Source organism: Tachypleus tridentatus, chromosome 1, assembly GCF_004210375.1.
Source record: "Tachypleus tridentatus isolate NWPU-2018 chromosome 1, ASM421037v1, whole genome shotgun sequence".
Classification (NCBI taxonomy): Eukaryota; Metazoa; Arthropoda; class Merostomata; order Xiphosura; family Limulidae; genus Tachypleus; species Tachypleus tridentatus.
This window is the reverse complement of record NC_134825.1, coordinates 58,087,363-58,107,433: the sequence shown is the minus strand read 5'-3', so window position 1 is coordinate 58,107,433 and position 20,071 is coordinate 58,087,363. Positions and strand designations below refer to the sequence as shown.

Genomic DNA, 20,071 nt, shown 5'->3' with positions numbered 1-20,071 from the left:
ACGTTATCGACTAATTAAAAAATTAGTATCTCTTTAACAAAGACAAAGTTGACAAGGGTGTACCTTTATATTTAGATGAATAAATTGAAACAGATTAACCTCTCTGAGACCAGTATTGAAAAATACGAAGATGCAGTAAAAATTCTACCTTGGGTCATTGTGTGGATCTTTGTAATCATAAAAATTACAATAGTGTCGTTTAAAAATGTTAAAATCTTATATTTAAATATAATAGGTAAAACTGTACTGAATTATCATTTTTTGATACAAAGCGAAGCTCGAATCTGAAGATAGTGTATTTTAAGAAAACTAAATACGAGGTACAAAATTACAAAATTAATAAATCAACTTCCATAATAAATTAAAAATGTATACTGGCATAAGTAATATATTTTTAGAAAATACATAAAAAGTATTTTTATAGATCAATCATAATTAATACTGAAACAGGTAATGTAATACTGCATAATTCTGGAATATCATAATTAATACTGAAAAAATAGTAATGTGATGCTACACAATTTTGGAATGTGATAATTAATGCTGAAAACATTAGTGTTTACTTGTAAACTTCTGGAATATCAAATTAATACTAAAATCATTAATGTGGTACTGAAAAATTCTGGAATACCATATTTAATAGAAAAAAAATACTAATGTGATCTGAACAATTCTGGAATACGACTTATTACAAATATGAGACATCGTAAACTGTTTCGGGCATCATAATTTTAGCTCAAAACTGTTAGACAGAATAAAATCTAATGTATCAAAGTAAAACAAAATCAAACAGTTCAGTAATGTAACCATGAAACTAGTCGTTTTTAATTAATGGATTTTATGAATCAATGATATGTAGATGGTAAATTTAAATACAACAAACTTCTTTTTTCTCTGAGATTATTAACGCTAAATCCTATTCTCACTCAACACACAAAATCGTTTTCCTCAACCTACATTTTTTTAACAAAATAGATTTCTAGTTTTTCGGAGAGTTTTAAGACCTTGAATTTATATATCTATATAAAATATATTGCAATTATAGGTAACGTTATCCAGTAAAAAATGTAAAACTTAAACTCGTCTTGCTTTGGTTTTGCTGAAAATATTTTATTATAAAATGTTCTGTTATTATTGACTATAATATTATTGTTTGTTATTATTTTATGTTCTGCAATATGAATTATTCTATATGCATTATTTTAAGAACGCGAATAGTTTTCGTTTCTCTTGAGGCTACATTGAGGTTCCGTTGAAGAGTCTAATATGTGAGAAACATTTAATATAAAAACGAATATTATACTTTCAAAATGATTGAAATTTTTTGAAGTTTTAGAAGTTATGTGTAGTATAAAATAATAAAACAATTACAGTGCTGGAACTTCGCTTGGGAGTAAGCACGTGTTGAGAATACCCATTTGAGATCTATTTGACGTGACGTTTCTTTTGTGTTTTGTATGAGTGTTTCTATTAAAGACTGAGTGAATAAAAGTTTTGATTGGTTTGTTTTGTTTTTATTTTTCGCAAAGCTACACGCGTGTTATCTGCGCTAGCTGTCCCTAATTTAGCAGAAGAAAGGCAGCTGGTCATTACCACCCACTGTCAACTTTTGGGCTACTCTTTTACAAACGAATTGTGGAATTGATCGTAAAATTATAACGCCCCACGGCTAAAGGGGCGAGCATGTTTGGTGTGACGGGGGTTCAAACCCGCGACCCTCAGATTACGAGTCGAGTATTTAAACTATCTGACAAAAGTTTTGATAAAAATGAAATAAAAATCTTATAACTCGAGTGCTTTAGAAAGGTGGACTTTTCTTCTTCAGGGGCAATCTGGGGGAAGAATTAAGGTCCACCTTTCAAAAGCGCTTGGGTTATAAGGTTTCTATTTTATTTTTGTCAAGACTTCTTGGACCTACGTGTTTTTAGAACATCATGAACAAAAGTTTGGTGCAACAAATATTTAGTGACTGAGCAAATAAGTTTATGATTTATTACTTTCATATTTGTGTTGCTGACTCAACCAGCACATGGCAAAGAGAGAACTTCTTAATTCTGCACTTCATGTAACACTTAACTCAGCCAAAAATATAATAAAATGGGCAGGCTGCACGATATAGCTTCTCACATAAGTCTTGATTGACATAGCTCATACATACTTCCTCATAGAATACTTAGTTTGGTAATTTTCATCGAGTTTTTCTGTTAATTATAAATGATAAAGCAAAACATTTAAAATGTCCAACACTTAGATTACGTAATAATGACGTAGATAAAATTATTAAATGGAATATTGTAACCTCATATCATCTCTTAACAGGCCACTTCACGTAGATTATTTATACCCTTAGAATTACAGATGTAAGCAAAACTTTAAAGCAGTTTTTAAAATTAATTAAATATATATTAATGGGGTCACCTTTACTCAAAAACTCACTTAAACTTATTTTTTTAACATATTATTTTATGGTTATTTGGATTTTTCAGAAATTATTTTGGATTAAGGTAGTAAACGTTGAAATTAAAAAGTAAACAACGAAAGACCGCCATTTTTGAAGTAAGATGGAAGTGTGACCACTCCAGAGGTCTTAACGCAGAAGTTGAGTTAAACAGTTAAAAGTGATCTACAGGTAATTTAACATACGTACTTAATGGCAGCTAAGCTATTGTCACTTGTGATGTTTGCCGATAAAGTAGACGAAAATGTAATCTGTTTCCAAATGTACCCAAAACTTGTGCATTACACACAAGTAGAGACTATTCTTCATCGCTTCCTCCTTGTCTGTACATAGCAGCTAATTTAGAAAATCGTGGTCCCCAATCTGGAAGATAATCAAAATCTTGTTCATTGTCCTCAGAACTAGAGGATAAAGAGCTCAAAGAACAGGCCGAACTTCCACTACCCTCATAAGTATAGTTTCTAATATCATCCTTAGGTAGAGCATTGGTATCAGAATCCACCTCTTTAAACTTGTTTAACAGGTCCTCTTTATCCAATGGGAAACGAAGGCCATAACGTAGTACTACTGGTGCTACTAGATAAATTATTGTAAAGTATAAGTAAAATAAAATATTTTCAGAAACAATACGCTTAGTAATGCTGCATTATTCAAATTCTAAAAATCTTGTTTATAAAGTATGTTCTATGATTATGCACTTTATATTACGTTTCTTCTAAAATGTTTATCAAATAGCTAAACTTCCTTAATGTAGTGAAACGAAGTACAATAGGGACACTTGAAACACCAATATTCTAAATATACACAGCACGCATTTCGAAAATTATGCTCTAAATAACACTAGAGTACTGAATATTGTAAACATTTTAGTGTTACTGAAAGCACTAATACTGTTTAGTATATTTTCTGCAGATACACATTAGTAATAATGCTGTTTAAAACTACCCACAGTAGCCAAGGGGTGTCTTTACACAATAATTTGTGAATATTAAAAGTAAATTCAATCTGGAAACACCCATAGAAGGTGGTTTTGGATGTATCTTTTGGAAAAACCTGGAGACAAGTTTTAAAAATTATCAATTAGCAAATAAAGTGAAATACAGCATCCTAAAGTCTATACTAGCTAGTACTATGGGAATTAATTCTGTATATATTAATAAAGTCAGCTTCTTAGCATCATTAGTTAAGTAATTGCCAATATTTTATGTTTCTGCTATGACCTATTTATATTTAGTTTTCAGTTGAAATATAAAGTATTTCACCTGCGATTCAGTAGAGAAGATCGAAGCATCACGATAGTCAGCAGTAGGATAAGCGAAAAGAAACACTTTGAAACCAGTTACAGACAAAGTATTATACTCGGTTTTCTGCACAATATCTATTAGGGTAGTTCTAAACGATTTCTAAATGTCCCTGCGTATCATTCGGAGACCTCAATGTTTCTTGTGCCTTACCACTTCAAATATCATATCAATATCGAATATCATTACCACTTTTAACAGCCTTAACGTTAAAAAAGCATGGGATATGCCTTCTTTTCACCCAGTAAAAATGTCCAAAACATTTCATTTCAAATGACTAAAACCGAGTTGAGTAAGGTTTATTTTATTTTTCAAGAAAATGTTCCCCATTGGCTCGTAAGGGGGTTGTTGAAAAGGAAGAGCTTGAATCCACTTAATCAGAATACGCTAAAATCGGTCGTTTATGTGTACAAATATTCTTATTGAAACCACAGAATATTTTATCCCATAAAACAGCATATCTCCTTAAGCTCTGAGTAACAGTTCACATGTATATGCTACTACTGTTTATTTGCTTTAATTTACTAGTACCAAGACCCTGGATTTTCATCAACTTATATATTTTAATTCAAAAGAATATATATATATATTATATTTAAACATAGTAAACATTTTCGTTTATTAAGTGAATTCAAATAACAATAAAACTTATACTACTTGAGATAATGACATAAGCAAATCTGATAAATACGAAATAGCGCTCGTTTTAAATAAAGAAAATTAATTAGTATGTTAAAGAATTACCTAATCTGTGCTTTTCATCTTCTCTTGGGTGGACCATCCGAGACGTGGTGAGAAGAGAGATCGGTTGAGAACCTATATCAGGGTTTACTGGAACCTTTAATAGTTCTTTATTAAAGCTCATCATGTCTTCTTCACCTCCACCCTCATCAGCGTAAGTTACAACATTTCCTAGAGGATCATTTGTTTCGTATGAGTTCACTTCTTTTTCTTTTGATTTATGATTCCTGGTGTATACCACGATGAACAGAACTAAAACTGAAATAAAAATAATAATTGTCTTAGTAACACGTTTATGAGAGTTTCATTATTAAGTATTAATATATAATAATGACTTCACTGGTCAGCATTTTATTGTTAGAAATGTCTCTATTCCCATCGTATAGTGTGATGAAAATCAAATCCAGTTTTATGGAAGATGTTGAAATTTAACGTATTGTCATTGTGAGTTAATTTCTGAACAAAAACCGCTTGGTGAGAATTGTTATTTGATTTCCAATTTTTAGAGCAATTTTATATATTTTATTAGTGTCATTATTACTAAGGTATAAACAGTTTTGAAAATATAGTTTTAATATATCCTGAATAAAATTATATCTACACAGTCGTATTGAACATAAAATATCCTCACATTTTTCAAGTTTCATAATTTAGAACATGCACGTGGAATTTAGAAACAACATGTACACAGTTTTCTTTGTATTTATTTTGGAAGTTTTGTGATGAATAAGTAATGCATATTTACTCTCAAGGATCATATTATTTGAATTTGCACACAAACAACTAAACTAGAAGGGTAAAGATCCTTTATTTTCAGGTGTCTGTGTTTTTCTTATAGCAAAGCCACATCGGGCTATTTGCTGAGTTCACCGAGGGGAATCGAACTGTTGATTTTAGCGTTGTAAATCCGTAGACTTACCGCTGTACCAGCGGGTGACATTATTTTCAGCTCTAACCTATGGTTTAGAATAAATGACAGTGAAGTTTTGTTGATTTGTACATCACACGAGATCACTTAGATATTTTCCTGATAAACACTAATAGGCTTTCGTGATTTTTGAGAACACAGCTATATTTCACATCCACAAACGTATTTAACTAAATTAAACTGCGTATTACGATAGCTGTAATTAGGCAATACGAACCTAAAATAAACAATAAACAAGCCAAGATGACTGCTAAGGCACCCATGCTAATTTTAATGGTGTTTGCTTCCACCAGTGTTCGGCAGTCGAGCCCACTATATCCATCTAGGCATATACAATAAAATCCCTTTCCATCTGGAAGGTCAACGCAGGTTCCACCATTAAAGCAAGGGCCAGTGAAACATTCGTCTGCATCAGTACAGTTCAGCCCATCTGAAGTTTTCACAAAACCATCCGGACATCTGAAAAATTAAAATTTTAATATCCTTCTGACTAGATACATATAGCACATAACATAAATTATTAAGATAGTACAACTTGAGAAGTGAGTACTGTGTTTCGTCAGTGAAATCCAATAGTTAATTACAGCCTAGGATCTGTTAATAACGAACAGTCACGTGTAAACATCCGGAGTAAAAGGCTGCTACTTCTTTACGAAATGGTTTTAAGTGCAGTGAATGTTCAATATTCTGTCCTTTAAATATCACAATGGTTAATGTCGGTTCATGTTAGGATTCTGGGCTGGTCACAACAGATTCTGAATATCATTTGTCTCAAATCAATGTTGAGCACTAATGCAATATAGCATCATGCATTGTCATTCTAGAAAGTATGATCACATAAAATTCTATCATATAGGGCAAAGGAGCATTATTCATTGCTCTCATAACTGGATTAGTTACAAATCAACCATGATATCACTCTCCACTTTTGAATCAATACATTTACATTGTAAATATTTTCCATTTATCGTCAAATGTTGACCAGCCCATTCACAGTCAACAATGATTGTTTCCTTTATTTATCCCTCAATTTTCATGTTGATATCACAGTGAAAATGGAGGCTATGCATACACGGCTTTGTTCACTACAGGCTATGGGTAGTCTAATTGCACAACAATCTTGCTGGCCTGCCAAGTTTAGTTCATTAAAAACGTGAGTGATCGATTAGATGTCATTTGTGCGTTCTTGTTTCACAACATGTTTTAAAAGTTTTAATAGACAGGTTAATTTTGGGCCAAGTGCAATTTACATGCAAATGCAGTGAGTATGAACTCACTCGCTTTTGTACGCTGTAGACCTTTATGAAAAGTGTGTTAATATAGTGTACACATGTATATCATATACTAACTTCATAAGTATATACTAACTTCAGTACGATAAAAACTTTTAAATAAATTGAAATATATTTTAAACTCCTCAATACATTACTGGAGATATTCCGAAAAAAAAACATTATTTAACCTTTGACTTGTTCATAATACCGTAGAAAAGACAAACTACGTTATTATTAGAAACCCATTAAATGGTTCAGCAAAAGATAAATGTGTAAAGTAATCATAAGTATTCAATTCCTGTACAGATTCGCCTATTTACTGAGATATAATGTGAGACAAAAGACTACGAGGCAACGAGCTTATAGTTTAAATGTATCCAAATGAGTCCTTGAGCTGCAATTATATTTAAATATATTTTTACAATAACACAAAATTAGTTATTATCTTAATTTTAAAGTGCACGCCATACTTTTAATTAATCAAATCGAATTGAAACTTTTTTACACAACCTTAATCTTTCGTATATTATACAAACAGTCTAATTTAACAAAACCTATACCTCCTGTATATTATACAAGCAGGCTAATTTAACAACACCTATACTTTCCGTATATTATACAAACAGTTTAATTTAACAAAATCTATACCTTCCGTATATTATACAAACAGTCTAATTTAAAAAAAGGATACCTTCCGTATATTATCCAAGCAAGCTAACTTAACAACACCTATACTTTCCGAATATTATAAAAACAGTCTAATTTAACAAAATCTATACTTTCTGTATGTTATACAAACAGTCTTATGTTCTTAGACGTCAAGTTTAACAAATTTGGAGAAGCACTTAACCTGCATTCATGAATAAGCCACATATCCTTGCAGATAAAAGGAAGTGGACAGTCCACACCTTTACAAGGATAGTTAGATGGACATCCAGGTATTATGTTGTTCCACTCTATCACAGCTGCGTTCTCAGACCCATTCTCCATTGGAAGAAACTTTTCATCAAGTCTGATATCGTTAAGACAACCTGGAATATTTCGTGCATGATTATAGTAAACGAAGTTACAAATCTGCCCTGATCAAATATAGGGATAAAATATCTTAAATGTTACGCCCAAACTATCATAAATAGAATATTAACTGTAGCTAGTACAATTATTCTCTCCTTATGCTGGTACATGTGTAATTAGAACAGGATAGAACTTAAAAGATCAGTATACTACTTATACGTTGTTGTACAACTGATATAATCCCATTAACATGCAGTTTTACATACACACATAATCTTTAATAGATAATAGTCACATAAAATTTGCATGTCAAATCCAAACTGTTGTGATAAAGTCTACGCATAGAGTGAAGCTCCTCTGTATAGACGCTTAACTTGATTAAATCATTACTTTAAAGTTCTTTAACAACACAAGAATTTAGTGTGAGATTTTAACTCTATTCACTCCTTATAAAAAACTTTGAAAGAGAGATTTGATCTAATGAAGATGTCTAAGCAGTATATACATATTGTATTTGTCATTACATGACTTTTAATGTATTTTTATGTATAGAAATGCTCAAGTATTGTATTTTATTATTAACTTAATGTCAAAACAAAGAATCTTATGACGACAAGATTCATGCAATACTGTTTGTTTCAGAACTTTGATTTTCTATCTAAAAGAGCAATCTAACGACCATGACACAGGAATGATGATTTTTATGGAAATTCGGGTTCGGTTATGAATATATAAATAAGTACATATATCATTTTAACAGAAGAAAGTTCTGCACCTTCCTGAAAATCACTATCTACCAGCGTAACTCCAGGACCAACGTACTGTACGTCTCCACCAGCAACCACGTTCTGTTTTTCTATCTCCATCTCTTGGTGCTGTTCTTTATAATCTATCAATTCATTTAAACGTCGACCACCTCCACCATCCAACATGATACTGGCTGTACTGCCATATCTCAGAACTCTTACAGAATGCCACTGACCATCACTGACTGAAACATCTGGCAGCCAGAGTTCTTTTTCATTAGTCGTTCTATAAGGATTCAGGTTAAACCGGAGTCTAAGTTTTTCGTCTTTGACCTTTGGATAAGAATAAGATAAATCATGAATCTAAAAATAACGAAAAAAGAGTAAAGGAAAAAACACATAAAAATTGTTGGAATTTTGATGAATACTCACTTTAAGCTGACTTTTAATGTATCAAAAGCTATGTGCTCTCAAATATTTACACGTCTACTTTTATAGGCATAACAAAAGAGACTAAACATAAGTAAACAAAATAATAAGCAAAGATACACACTATAGGTAATTGAAGCATAAATACATCCAAAAAGTAGAACTATAACTTTATATACAAATTACTTATAATAACTTATTAAATATAGTTTTCATAATAAAATTATTTCAAATACTTTATGGTATATATATATATATATTTGCTTCTCACAATTCATTAGGTTATAATAGAATTTGTTGCTCATTACAAAATTTTGTAGACGAAATTCTCCTATTGTATTTTGTCAAGTTTGTGACAATTCAAAAATATCATAATCATATCTTTGTTATTAAATTTATATACTTTAACTAATAAGGAAATAGAAAACTTGAATACGTCGAGTGACTTATGAATCTCAATAGGACACTTGTATTCATCAGTTTTGTAATTAACATTTTTCGAATCGGACAAATAAAATTTTAGATTCTATCTAATGAAATATTGAACAAAGTCTAAATAGATTGATGTTTCATTATATACTCTTTAGTTAGGTTTCATTTGGAGTACTGTGTTTAATCTTCGGCTTCTTAACTGGGAAAGGACATTGACTGCTGGGTTCAAAGGAGGGCCACTATCATGACATCTGGTATGAAAGGATTATAATATGAAGACAGGATAAGATATCTGAAGCTACTTTCTCTTGATAAAAAAAGAGTTAGAGGGGATTTTATTGAGGTGTATAAACTTACTATAGGAATTGATATTCTCAATAGATTATTTTTTCTCGAACCTAACCATGAAAATGGACACAGAATATAAATCTTGACAGGATAAAAGTAATTTTCAGCCAAGATAGTTTTATTTCTGTAACAGAGTGGTTGTCTTTTGAGATGGAGTGCTTTTAAGTGAAGTGGATGCTGTAAACGTAACAGAATTTAAAGGAAGACTTGATGAACATTTAAATGACAAGGGCTGAGTTTTTGTGTATTTTATATATCAGTTAGTTTAGTGCATAGAACAATCTAGATGGACCAATAGGTCCTATCCAGTCCTTAAATTTTATGTTATGCTGGTTAAAATAATTCGTGTATATCCAGTTATGCACATCTAAGAATTAGTTCGCTAGAAATACTTCTCTTAAGCTTGAAAATTTGTTTAGATTAAAAACCTGGGTTTTAAATTATCGTTTCTAACTTAAACGTTTAACGAACTTTACAAAACTACAGCAAATTATACTATTTACGGAAAATAAATACCTACAGTTTCATAAGCACTCTGCATTATTTAAAAATAATATAAAAGTATATTGTGATTTCCTGACTTAAATTGACGATCATGTAAGAAAAACCTGAACGGATTTTTGTTTATCAACTTTTCACATTTTCACCATGTTAATATTCATTAGTTTCATAATTATAAAGTTCTAAGGCTATTTCCAAACATATATTATATAAGCATTTTTATATAAGCAGTTTCGTTTTATTTTTCTTTTATCTGAGTTCCTCAATTCATACTTACTCGAGTTTGAAGTAAAATACTTACTTCCAACACAAAATACTTTCGACCATGTTTACTGCCAGCTCTGAAGAGCTCACCATGCTTTTGTCGAGTTCTGAATTGGAGTTGAATATCTGTTTTAAAGGCATCAGGTGTGAAGGATAGTGCGTACTTAATGTAGCTATTTTTTTTAAACATTTTAGTCTGAGTTGCTGAAAGGAAACAATAGTGAAACATTTTAGCCAAGGTAGATGAAAGGAAACAATAGTGAAACATTTTAGCCAAGGTAGATGAAAGGAAACAGTAGTGAAACATTTTAGCCAAGGTAGATGAAAGGAAACAGTAGTGAAACATTTTAGCCAAAGTAAATGAAATGAAACAACAGTGAATGATTTTAGTCTGGGTAGGTGAAAGAAAACAATAGTGAAACATTTTAGTCTAGATCAATGAAAGGAAACAATATGGAAACATTTTAGTCTTGGTAGCTGAAAGGAAGGAAACAATAACAGTTATAAACTCACAAATTTTAAAAATTGTTAAGTTAGAAAGGAGAACAGGGATCATTCAAAAGTACAGAAACAAAATGATTCAAAATACAAAGATTATGCTTGCAAGTATACAACTAAGGACTTTAAAAATTAATATAAATAGAACAACTTGACTGGAAATAGTGTCTACAATATTTTTTTCAAATTATAATAACGTAAAGACAATAATTTAGACACTGGTTTTACCCTTTTTTTTTTAGAGAGCGTAGTTGTAGAATTGAAAATATAGTATTTCCATTTTGATTAAATTCATTTCTGTACTTTATTTGCAATCCTATCCTCCCTTTTTAATTCAACAATTATCCCTCAAGTGGTACAGTAGTATGTCTTCGGATTTACAACGCTAGAAACCAGGTTTCGACACCCCTGGTGAGCAGAGGAAAGATAGTCCATTGTGCACCTTTATGCTTAATTACAAACAACCAAACAAATGAAAATGTTTTTAATAATCTTGTTTCTTAAGTATTCAATGTCTTTTGTGAAAAATAAGTTTCAAGCTAAAAAATGTTCATGCATTTAGTTGAGCGTTAGATGTTTTTTAACAATTTACTGACGCATTGATTTTTTTTCCAACATATCATTACTTATTGAGCCAGGTGGTTTTGTGTTTGAGGTTTCGTGTAAACACGCAATTAACAAGCGTCGAGTATAAAGGAAGCTACTCACAACAGCATCGCATATATCATATATTATATATTTATAACCATGTAGATCAACTTTCAATGAAAAATAATAATTAACCTTTTAAATAGGTCATGAACTTTATCAGCGTTTCATATAGTATATCTGTCAAGATTTTGATACAAAATAGCCAGCCGATTCTGCTGTAGGCATGTGAATTAAAATTTAAATAATAATATTGAAATATGCACTCACAATTTCAGGGAAGTGCAAAATGAGTAGAATAAATCAACACTTACAAGAGTTAAAAATCTACTATATTAATTTTCTACTGTAGAAAACTCATTGAAATAGTCGCAGAAAATAACGTAAAGATAAAGTAGATAAATGATTAATCCTTAATGTAGTAGCTTTAAATTAATGCGCTATAAGTTGTACAAACGATTTTGAATTAATGGGCATTAGGGAAAAATGTTTTTTCAATGGTGTGAATGAAGGACTTTAGGACGAAAACATGGAGCTGCTTGAATTAATTTTAAAACTACCATATAATATACTCAATGCTATATTCATTATTATTGTTCAGATTTCAGTAATATATTCGTAGCCGTTTATTCTCAGTTGGCTTGTGAAACTATAATCAATTTATTGCTGGAGACACTCTTATTAATGTACATGTTGTTTACTTCGATAAAACAAAGCGTTTTCAGCTAGTACAAAATGAAACATTTTTGACTAACACAACTGTGCTTAAATAGCTTCTGCATTTCTGCGATTCTTGAATAGCTTCGAAGAACTTATGTTGGTGTAACTTACGTTAGTAGCAAAGAATAAATTTTAGAGGGTGGAAATCTTAACATTCAAGAATTACCTTAAACATAGCCCTACAACTTCGCAGGATTTCAGCGCAGTATTCCTAGCCGTTTTTGCTGTAGGCTTCTGTGCTTGAATGGGTTCGAAAATATCTCCTTTTTTCCAAAAACCAACATTAAAATAGTTCTATGACTTGTGCAGAAGATTTTGATGTATGTCTGTCCAAATTTCAATACAATATTCATAGCCGTTTTTTTTTTCTGAAGGCTTGTGAAAAAAGAATAACATGAAAAACAAGTGGGTAAATTTGAATTTTGTCTAACACTCAGAACAATCTTTTTCTTCCTATTTTTAATATTTTAGTAGCTTATTCATTGAGATAGGAGGCCTTGAGTGTTGTTTCAAAAACAAGCTTGTTTTTTTAAGCTGTTTCTGCCAGTATGTTTTATTAGAATTTTTATAGAATTCCTGGGCTAACCGTATTATGAACCAATATCGTGGTGTATGATAATTAGTGCTTCATTATGAAATGTTCAGCATTACTTTGCTGAAAGTTTTATATTTCTTTGATCAGACGATGAAACTTACATTGGTTCCTAAACGAGAATATCTAAAACTTGCTCTAAAGTTAGTAATACCTTGAACATCTTAAACACAGAAACACCAAATCATATCATGTTTCAATCGCAGCTTCAAGACATCTTTATAATGAGAGTTTAGTAACACCGTTTGTATTTTATATTACCATGTACACATGTATGAATGTGTAGTCAAGAAGCATGCCTTATAACAGAAAATTTTTGTATGGCTAAGCCTAGCTCTGTCAATGGCTTTGCTAAACTCAATGATTTGTAAAACTTTATTTTGTCCTATAATCTAATCAATTTCTATCACAGTACATATATATTCACTATGAATCTGATAGATTCATTGTAATGAAATAATCGGGGAATCTATATTTGAATTTCTTAACTGGTAAACTTAAAGAACCTTTATTCAAATATAAATAAGTATAACTGTTTTTATGTTTTATGTATATTTTATAGGTGTAAGTAGTTTCAAGATTATTGATACAGTCGTCGGTAAGTACAACACTGCTCGAACAAGTTTCCAAAGCTTCACATGTTTACCACATACTGATCGTCTTGCATATTTAATTGATTTGGAAATGTTGAAATAGGTTTTCATCTTTTTAGTGTAGATTTGGAAAGAAATATTCTTAGGTTATAAACAAATATTAAGTTAGTGCATATATGAAAAATAATATACAAGCGTAAAGATAGTGTTATCCTTAAGAGTCACCACATGATTCGTATTACGAATTATCTCACCCCTGCTTTTGGTCTTATTTAAAAATAAATAAAATAAAAAATAAATACAAATACACAAAATTGATTGTAACGTCGTCTTAATTACTAAAAGATTAACAGTTTTAATTCTGATTTAATGTGTTTTGTACATTAAGATGGACGAAACTCTTTCAGTGCTGACGGTAAATGACGGTAAACGTAATATACTATAAGTCAAGATATCCAGCAGTTTCTGTATTATCCACTGTACATTATTTAAGTCCTGGTTCTACAAAATTTCGAGTATTTCTTTTTTTTCTATAATCTCACTTTAATAGAGTCGAATTACTTTTCTTACATTTATCGCATCGAGACCCATGCCATCCTGGATAACAAACACATAAAGCCTTTTGATATGATGCTTCACAAAATCCGTTTTTACAATTTGACGTGATACCGTTATCAAAGCATATCTTCTCAGCTGGTAGACATCCTCTTTGGCTTCCGGAAGAGCTTCCGGGAGAAGCCAGGTCATACATCTATAAGACAATCACAAAGACTCAAGAAACTCATTGAGTAAGCTCTTAAATACTATTAGTTTAATTCATTAATTTGATGTTACACAAGTAAAATATAAATTAAAGTGATTTTTAAAACCTGTTCATTGTTACATTTTGTGTAAACTCATATTTAGGAAACACATTTCCTCACATTTTCTCAATATTAAAATAAAAAACACGATAAATTATAAAAATTAAAGATCCACATCCTTACAAAAGTAAAAATGTATATTGTTGCCATACTTTACTTTATAAGTAGTTTCTGTTAGTGCCATAAAGTACGTTCCTTCGAATACAGTTTTAAGTTATTTTACTCAAGAAACATAAATCCTCTAAGGTATATAATCGTTTAGTCAGTAACATACATGCTATTACAGTTTGGAGCACTCAAGTATGTTATGCGTTTCTAGTGTTTCCTCGTGATGTTGAAAGTATCTAATAACAAACAGAAAAGTAACATCTTAAATATCAAATTAATATTGTTTTTAAAGTTTTCTATAAAACAGTTAGGCTAAATTTACAAATATCCAAATGTTCTTAATAGCTCTCAAAGGGTTAAGTTATTCCTCGTTGGCATGAAACATAAGGATTACTATATATGTAAAAACAGCTGGTATGGGTAGAGAAAGCTCTATGTAAAGGAGCAAAACATAAGGATTGTCAATTTTATGCAAATATGTTAATAACCTACGTTAACTGCAAATAAAACAACTGTTATAATATAAACACCCTTTCCAAGTTGACAAAGCATGATTATGATTAATTATATTTGTCATGTGACATTAATTTAAGCCTTTCATATTTTTAACGCGACGTTATTTACCCAGTGCCTTAGAGATTTACAATAATTGTAATATTGTATAATAATGACACTTCTAACAATTATATTCGTCATATCCGTTGTCAGTGACAACGTTTGTAGAATACTATTATTATACACTCTTATAATTCTAGAAAATATCTTTGTGACTAGATAAAGAATGTCGCGTTAAAAGTATATAAGACCTAATAATAACATTCTATGAGAAGTGTAATGAATTAACAGCTGATAAATGGCTCTATATATCTGTAGCTCAGCATAAGTGATATTACAATTACCTCACTATTGTGAATGACATTTCGGACACATCCGTCAAATCCGTCTCGAGTGTGTAGAAATTGCCACTTGAAATTTAGTTTTTTATGATGAACTCCTCCAAGCTGCAAAGGACCATTGACGTTGAGAAATTCACTGAATGGTGGGATTATTTCTTTTCCTTCACATTTTGATCTGTCCGAGGTAAGTGAGTCAGTACTTGTATGTTGAGAATGTATACAATTGTCCACCATCATTCGTACATTCTGGTAAAAAAGAAAAAAAAGAAACGTATCAATAAGAGATTTAAAGCTTTGATTTGTTTCGGAGTTATCACTCAAAGTTATACAAATAACTCTATGCATTTAACCGTTCTTATTCCAGACGGATAGGCTAAAGGGAATGTTACTGATAAATAATATCCACCACCAACTATTGTAATACTTCAGTCTGACTCAACAGAAGGATGTTATAGCGCGTCAACGGATTTCAAATGCAGAAAGTGTTTTTGTGGAAATGTGACTCGAATTACGGATCTTTAGTTCCCCAGTCTGAGCACGTTACCAATTATGTCTCGCCCAACACAACTCAAGACGTGAATAACTATTTCTCATACATCATATGAATTCAAAAGATACAAATGCTTTTCTAAGATTATCAGAAGTTTACACAACATAAATATCGAACTTATGAAACTTCCATGTTATATACAAATAATCATATAAATGTATGCTAAATGATCAGAGGTAGGTTTACCGACTTGCTTTGTTAAAATCTAGGATTCATTTCCTCGGGATGGACAGAGTTAGTTCACTATGTAGCTTTGTACTAATAAAACAAAAGCTAAAAATATTCATATTCTCTTTCCTTCTTGGTATTATACATTATTAGGCAGTATGATGGTAATTTGTTTGTAATGTTTTATTAGCATTTAAATTCGTTTCTCAACCTCGAGAAATTCAATCGCTAGAAGCTAGTGGTTATTGCCTTAAAGAAAACTGTTACCATTGTTTTATTCAGTTGTAGTTATAGTAATAAAGAATAAGCGCGAACTTTACTGTAAGTTCTAATGCATTATATTACATCTTTATGGGTTATCATTCCACTATTTCTCGAGTTGTTAGAAAATTCTTGTGCAATGAAAGCAATAGCACTCTACTGTTGTCTAATATGTATCTTTACTAGTTTTTGAAACGCAATAAAGTAAACTTTAAATAAAAAGTGGAGTTGTAAAACGACTAGAATAAAAAAGCGGCGTAATGTAATTACGATGTGGACACATTTTTATTATCAGGATGATTGAGAAGCGGCGTAATGTAATTACGATGTGGACACATTTTTATTATCAGGATGATTGAGACAGAACTTGGATTCTTTACAGCCTCAACAACAAGAAGTAAGTGAAAGATTGATTCCGTTTTACTATACAGCAATACCATAAACATTAGGATATGGGCTTTTAGAAAACTTAGTAAAACAAGATATAACAACTGGGAACAGAAAAAATGAAACCAGTGACGTGACAAACAAATTATATTAAATGGATGCATTATATTATATTTTCTAAAATGGTGTAATGGTATCAGCTGTCAAAATAATTTTAAAAGGTAAAAAATTAATAACTTTTTATATGGTGAAAGTTACAATCAAACAGTATAATATTAGTGAATCATAAGATCACGTTTTTGAAGACCTGGTACTCATATATAAAAAGGTTAACTCTATTTAAAAAGCAAAGTACAAGATGCTCTAAACATTCTTGAATATACATGTTTTCAGAAACATTTTGTTCTTATTTGTTATCGTGAAGGAGAAGAATACGCGAGAAGTAAGAACAGGAATACACGAAAATAAAGATAAAAATAAACACTTGTAAAAATTATTACTTTTCGGAATCGAATTCAGATCAAAATGTTTAACATGATATTTATGTTCGTGTAGGTGATTTAAGAGGCGAAAATAATAATTTGTTCAATTTATAGATATACAGACAATAAAAAGCAGTTCGAGAATTACACAAATAATGCAAGTTAAAATAGAAAATGCAATAAAACTTCTCCTCTGAGCCATATTGTTACTTTTACCATATCATAATTAACTTTTGTTTTAGGTAAATTTGTTTGACATACTGATTTTACCTCAGTGGAACAGCTGTAAGTCTTGGGCTCGACATGGCCAGGTGGCTAAGGCACTCGATTTGTAGCCTGAGGGTCGCGAGTTCGAATCCCCGTCACAACAAACATGCTCGTCCTTTCAGCCGTGGGAGCGTTATATAGTTACGGTCAATTCCACTATTCGTTGGTAAAAGAGTAGCCCAAGAGTTGGCGGTGGGTGATGGTGACTAGTTACCTACCATTAAATTGAAGACGGATAGCGCAGATAGCCCTCGAGTAGCTTTCCACAAAATTCAAAACGAACAAATACCCCCCCCTCGTGTTTAAAGCAGATAAAACCCTATATGGCTTTACTATAAGACAATGATAATTTTCGCGAGGAAATATAGCATATTAAGATTCGTAATATAGGTTTATAGTTTCGTCTAAATATAATTAATATTTCTTTTAGCATAAAAATTGTAAAATTACAATAGGAGTTATATGTACATTTCTAGTTGGCCTGGCATGGGCAGGTGGGTTAAGATGTGCGACTCCTAATCTGAGGGTCGCGGGTTCGCATCATTGTCACACCGTACATGCTCGCCTTTTCAGCCGTGGGAGCGTTATAATGTGACGGTCAATTCCACTATTTGTTGATAAAAGAGTAGCCCAAGAGTTGGCGGTGGGTGGTGATGACTAGCTGCCTTCCTTCCACTTCTGCACTGCTAAATTAGGGACGGCTAGCGCAGATAGCCCTCGAGTAGCTTTGCGCAAAATTCAATAACAAACAAACAAACATTTCTAGTCCTTCAATTATCACCTAAAAACAATCAAACAATATTTCCCTGAAATATTTAAACTCTATGAATATTTTTCAGAAGATAGTGTTACGATGTCGTATTTTAGTAAAACGTGCCTATTAGTTGCTGCAGGTGTATCGTCTGATTACTGACGGAACTAACGGTGTTTGGTGTTCTACATAAAACTTCTTAAGTTTTTGTAAGTGAAAATTAGACAAAAATATTTTTGAGAAATTTGGTTTAGTTGAGTTTGAGTGATTATTTCAGACAAAGATTTTCTTTATCGAACTCGAGAGAGTTTTTGAGCACAGTTATTAATCTTATGTTTTTGTTATAAGGTGTTATTATATTTTTGTTTACGACGACGGTAAAGAGTTAGTAATTTTAAGATTAGTGTTTAGTCTTAACTGTAAGCTTTGCGCTTCTTGAGAACTGTTAAAAGTCGTTTTTAAAAATATAGACAAGTTTTGGTCCAATTGACATTGGAACAGTGAACTTTTGTAACCATACATCTAGAGCGAATTTCAACTTTGAATTTACAACCTGAAGGTGAATTTCGACATATTACGTTAGAAGAGATTACAATTAAATTGGAGAGATATTCCTACGTGGTTCTATCAGGAAAGAGTGATTCTTTAGTATTGTAGACTTTAACAAATTACTGTATATAAGTTAATATTTGATGTTTGTGTTTTTATATTTTATAACACATAATATAGCTATGTTTGTTTGTTTGTTTTGGAATTTTGCACAAAGCTACTCGAGGGCTATCTGTGCTAGCCGTCCCTAATTTAGCAGTGTAAGACTAGAGGGAAGGCAGCTAGTCATCACCACCCACCGCCAACTCTTGGGCTACTCTAACGAATAGTGGGATTGACCGTCACATTATAACGCCCACACAGCTGAAATGGCGAGCATCTTTGGTGGGACTCGGGCGCGAACCAGTGACCCTCGGATTACGAAGCGCACGCCTTAACGCGCTAAGCCATGCCAGGCCATATAGCTATGAAACTACAACACTGCAGGGTTGTCATTTTTTTGGTTTTACGATTATTTAGTACGGTAATGCAGGATTATAACAATAGTGGTAATGAAAAAAGAATTATTTCTTTGAACTAGTATTGTTTTTTTTTTAATTGTCAGAAAAAGTGACTGTTTTATTATAGGTTTTGTCCTATATTACCAAAAACAAAACTCTGAACTAACACCGTTTTATAACTTATGAAGTGGATTTTTTTGATAAAATATATTGTGTATGCTTGTTTATTGTGTAAAACCACGCTATATTATTATTTTTTAATGTCGCTAGTCGTCCCTTAGTTAGCAGTGCAAGAATAGAGGGAAGGCAGCTAGTCATCACCACCCACCGCCAACTTTTGGTTACACTTTTACCAACGAATAATAGGATTGACCGTCACATTATAACGCCCCCACGGCTGGGAGGGTGAGCATGTTTGGGGCGACCAGGATTCGAACTCGCGACCCTCGAGTCTAACGCCTTAACACGCTTGGTCATGCTGGGCCCAAAACCACACTATAACAGACAGTCGCAATGCTATTTATATGCATCATCACAATATATTAGTTGGCATAGCACATAGCTATCAACTTAGACGACCTTAAATTTCAAACTCGATTTAAGACAAGTCTACGTTTCTAATTTCAATTGGATTTAAACAAACCTGTAACTTATATTAAACTAAAAATGTTTAGATATTTTGATTTAATTGGACGTAGGTTAAACTAAAATTTAATTTTAACCGAATTTAATGAATGTGCGATCTCTTAGTTTCCATTATGTACTTGTAAAAAACACAACTGTAATTTTGATACTGGTTTTA

General features: G+C 31.6%; 1 pseudogene across 1 annotated transcript in view; it reads right to left on the bottom strand.

Moving 5' to 3' along the window:
- Positions 1-381: 381 nt before the first annotated feature.
- The window catches only part of LOC143249432 (neural-cadherin-like), a 353,442-nt pseudogene continuing 333,752 nt past the window's right edge, over positions 382-20,071 (bottom strand). The window contains exons 29-36 of the transcript XR_013027781.1: positions 15,358-15,600; positions 14,058-14,238; positions 10,474-10,640; positions 8,492-8,795; positions 7,553-7,733; positions 5,646-5,887; positions 4,504-4,758; positions 382-3,034 (exon numbers count right to left, since the gene is read on the bottom strand). The product of XR_013027781.1 is annotated as a neural-cadherin-like (transcript). The remainder of the gene's footprint in view (positions 3,035-4,503; positions 4,759-5,645; positions 5,888-7,552; positions 7,734-8,491; positions 8,796-10,473; positions 10,641-14,057; positions 14,239-15,357; positions 15,601-20,071) is intronic.